This window comes from Oratosquilla oratoria, chromosome 28, assembly GCF_046742065.1.
Source record: "Oratosquilla oratoria isolate Oo_2021 chromosome 28, ASM4674206v1, whole genome shotgun sequence".
Classification (NCBI taxonomy): Eukaryota; Metazoa; Arthropoda; class Malacostraca; order Stomatopoda; family Squillidae; genus Oratosquilla; species Oratosquilla oratoria.
Genome location: NC_134804.1, coordinates 27,946,090 through 27,951,089, shown reverse-complemented (window position 1 = coordinate 27,951,089; position 5,000 = coordinate 27,946,090). Strand labels below are relative to the sequence as shown.

Sequence of the window (5,000 nt, the reverse complement as noted above, 5' to 3'; positions counted from 1 at the left end):
TATGTATGTAAGTTCATGAAATGTCTAAAGAAAACCTTCCACTCTCAAACACCACCAATATTACATGTGTATATATTGACGAGTTTTTTCTCATATGCAAGAGTCTATGTCAGGATTATGCTCTTTCCCTGCCTGTTTGAGCAGTTTTCTGTTGTTTTGCTCTATTTCTAATCTAAACCTTATCTAAGATCCCTTGAAATACAAGATAATACACTACAACGACCTGGATAGAAGCGCTAATAAACAATATTTATTGTTATCTCAAAAATTTCTATTCACCTAATTTAACACAACATAGCGATGAAAACATTGCAGATTGTTACGTAATTTGTTTCAACCAATCATAACTCTTGGACGAAAACCAGCGACACAATATCTTTCTTATCTTTTCACTTCGGTCAGGTCCATTCAATAATAACGATGAGGTTCGGTATCGTGCCGATGAGATTTGAATAATTTTTTTACAAAGGCGTTACTTTGGTTGAATTAAATTGTTTGACGAAAGCTATAATGAAATCAGAATATTACTTTATCAAGTTGCAAAGAAATAGCATCGGACCCAACTTCTGAATTATTATTTTCAAAATAGAATTTGAATAATTTGTGTAACATATAATAAGATGTAAATATGTACATTAATATTCTTCTTACATCATACCAAAATATACTGCAAAGAAATAATATGTATATAATGATCAAAAACATAATATTCGAACCGTTTCGTTGTTGGAACAGGAAACAGACAGACTAAATAATGAACATTTCTATCAAATTCGGTCATTATTTCTGTCGGATTAAATTGCAACAAAGATGGTGACTAGTTATATAAATCACAAAAATAAAATCTTTGCTCCAGGCCAAAATTTTTCTTTTTCTTTTAAAGACAACGATAATGTCGATTCTGACCAATCATATTCGAGATTTTCTGTCAACGACAACGATGACGTCATTGTCGTTTTCTTACAGTGCATAAGCGGTGAGCTCGGTACCGACCCTTACGCTTGGGATTTGTTCGTTAAATCATAATTATTCCTCTGCTACCATTTATTCACACAATTTTGGTAGTCAAAGAATGTGACAAGACAGTGATTTATCAAAATTATTAACAATTTGTGAAATAACTGACGGAGGAAAGACTTCCCAAGCTTAGACAATGTCATAATCAACTATGGCGGGAACGGTGTGTGTGCAGTGATTTTTTTTTCTACTCGAGGAAGCTACGTTCTGTGAAGTGTTTTTTTAAATAGTGATTTATGAATAATTCGTGTGTTTTTTCTACGTGACGTCACATGGAGCAACATATCCATCTATGTAAGTACAACTATCAGAAGACGTTATAGTACATACTATTGGTTGATCCAACTTTAAATCAATATGTTTTGGATCACGTTCATCAATAATGTTTCAAAATTGACCAGGTAGGTGAAATGGTTAAGAGAAGACAAAGATCACAGTTAGGAGATGATTTTGTTTATGTGTCGTGATGGTGGGGGAGGGTACATGGTATGGATAACAGTATAACGGTTATTACTGAACTAGCAAATGAATTTAAGGTGTATGACTATGCTCACCCTACTCACATCTCTCCTTCATTAGTAGATCTGCTTATGACAAGTTTTTTTTTTATTATTTGTTTATTTCCGCCGAGAAAATAGCATACTACGTTCATGCATTATAATTTACAAAATTAATGTTTAATTTTCTACTGTTATATCGCATAGGTGTGCACAGATAAAATAGTACCCTTCACCCCTAACTTTCTCACACTTACCCCTCCCCCTATCACTCTTATTCAGTGCACCCCTACCCCTCCCACGGTCACCCTTTTACCCCACACCCCACCCTCCCTCTACCACCCTACCCATCCTGTATTCACCCTTTACTCATGTCCTCATATCAACGCTATTGTAACTGTAGTAACAAGCGAGCTGGACATCAAGGTATTTCTAGATTTAACGTTTTTATTTTAAGAATATAGTTTATTTGTTTATGCATAAAGACGCTATACCTCAATGATAACAGAATTTCGGGTACAGTCAGGAACGGGGATTTTTTTATTTTGTGTTTATTAACAATAGTCAACTCTACTCTTATATATATATATATATATATATATATATATATATATATATATATATATATATACACATACATACATACATACTACATACATACATATATATATATATATATATATATATATATATATATGTATATATAAGAATATCTTACCACATTTCCTATGAGGGCAGTTTTGTCACTGAATCTTTCAGAATTTGTATTTGTTTTATGAAATTTGTACTGGTCCCGTTTTGATTATATTAAACTTGTAAGCCAATGCATAGTGGTCTTAGTGGAGAAAGATACATTTCAAGATAATCGATTAAGGTTAATATTCATTGCAAAAGTTAGAAATGACGAAACGGATCTTCATTCCCGTTGTACTGTAGGTTGATGCCTTTACGTGATAATGAATATGGATATCCCGCACTGCCATGGGCTGATATTTATAGGGCAAATATTAATGGAATTAAATTTATATTACCGTATGAGCGTGGCTTACAACCCATTTGTGTGTGTGTGTGTGTGTGTGTGTAAGCGCGCATGCGTGTGTGTGTGTGTGTGTGTAAGCGCGCATGCGTGTGCGTGTGTAAGCGCGCATGCGTGTGTGTGTGCGCGTAACTGCAATATTAGGTATGCGTGTGCTTTGCGTGTTTTTGTTGCATGGCGGCTCAATTATGATGTCACGGAAACTTGCTACACCAAAGAATAAAGCGACAAGAAGCAGTATACGCGAATTTAAAATGAAAACATTGTCGGGGAACCACGATAAGGCCTTGTTCATACAAGCGGTTTGAACAGCGGCCGTTCAATTACATACATACATATACCAAAGGCTTTTTCCCCTTACACGGGGGGGGTAGTTCAATTACAGTATAATGAAATGGAGGCGTTCACACATAGTCGCGTAATTTTTCCTTGACAATACGGTACCGAAGACATTAAGGCTTTGTTCACACCAGCGGTTTCAACTGCGGCCGTTCAATTAAAATTTAAGCAAATGGAAACGTCCATATACAACCGCGCGGTTTTCCTTGATTATGCGGTACCACCGCGGTTTCCGCGCGGTTCAAACCGCCAGTGTGAACAGGGGCTAAGTGCTAATCCCAGAGGACACATCCTGTTGACGGACCTAGGTGTTCTTCGTCTCAATAAAATTTTCTGGCGACATTTGGAATAAAATTTAATTCTTTTTCACAAGGGTTACCCTCTGTGCGTACTCTGGACTTTGTAAAAATCACCAGTCCCAGACTACGCATGTAAAGATACACTACCCAATATATTAGGCTGCCACACCGGAGTCACAGGCCTCATAAGCCTCTTCCAGTAAACATCAACTGTAACCAGCTGTAATAATTAGCTTATAAAGAGTAGCTACCCCAGAAATGAGCTTGTATATATACAAATCGCCCCATCAGTGACGATCACTGGATTAAGGATAGATAACCTAACCTGAATTCACCTAACCTAACCTACCCAAATCTAACCTATCATAACCTTGTATACATATAAATCACCCCATCAGTGACGATCATTTAAGGATAGATAACCTAAACTGACATAACCTAACCTGACTTAACCTAACCTACCCAAATCTAACCTAACCTTACCTTGTATATATAAATCATCCCAGCAGTGACGATCATTTAATCAAGGATAGATAACCTAACCTGACTTAACCTAACCTAACATAAACAATCTTGTAAAGGTTGGCCATCCTCGGAATGGGCTTGTTAAGACGAGCCACCCCCAAATATTAGATTGCAAAGATAAACAACCCTCAGGTACTCTGAGGTTCCGAATCTTAACAACGTTCCTTACTGTTGTGGCGTTTCCGTTACTTAGTAGAACTTGTTCGTTTATTACGAAGAAATGATGAAATGGACACGGGCGATTTGCAAAGTCGGAAAAGGAGTAGATAACTTCTTTTTGATGATTAGTGTGTACTCAAGCGCGCGCGTGAGCACACACACACACACACACACACACACACACACACACACACACACACACACACACACACACACACACACACACACACACACACACACACACACACACACACACACACACACACACACACACACACACTAATACAGATAAGAAAATATTCCGGATCCTTGACTATATGTTACAACTCCCGGATGTAGGCCCTAGGGCCGAAAGACGTCCCCCGGAGCGTGTATTACGTTCTCGAATTCACAAGATGTATCTCAAAACCTCGAGGAACCAGTAACTTCCTCACGTCCGTAAGAGAGAGATAGATAGAGAGAGAGAGAGAATATGGTCATACATTTTTGTTATGGAGCCTGGACAGGTGTATGTAGGAATTCAAAATGTGCGCACGCGCACACACACACACACACACACACACACACACACACACACACACACGCACACATTCACTTGCAGATACGCAAGCACACACAAGCACACATACAAATACACACACACACATGCGCGCGCGCGCACACACTCACTTGCAGACACGCAATCACACACGCGCACACACACAAATACACACAAACACACACATGCACACTCACACGCACACACACGCACACTCACACGCACACACACTCACACATACACACTCACACATACACACTCACACACACACACACACACACACACACACACACACACACACACACACACACACACACACACACACACACACACACAGCTCTGAGCTCTCTTCCGAGAGGGTAATAGCAGTCATTCACGAGTCCAACACGTGATCCAAGACCATGGTGAATCACATACACACGCACAGAGAGAGAATTGTTTTGCATTTTTGTAAAGGAGCCTGATTAAGTATATGTAGGCACACAAAACAGAGACAGAAACTTAAGAATTAACGATTCACAGCACACCTCTATGTAAAGGAGGGCCCACCATAGGTGATGAAAATTAAATAGAAGAAAAGTAATAGATGA

At 38.5% G+C, this 5,000-nt stretch overlaps 1 long non-coding RNA gene across 1 annotated transcript in view; it reads left to right on the top strand.

Annotated features, from left to right (window-relative positions):
* The first annotated feature begins 1,173 nt into the window (after positions 1-1,173).
* Positions 1,174-5,000, top strand: part of LOC143040159 (uncharacterized) — a 386,861-nt gene continuing 383,034 nt past the window's right edge. The window contains exon 1 of the long non-coding RNA XR_012967688.1: positions 1,174-1,311. This is a non-coding gene — a long non-coding RNA (uncharacterized LOC143040159). The remainder of the gene's footprint in view (positions 1,312-5,000) is intronic.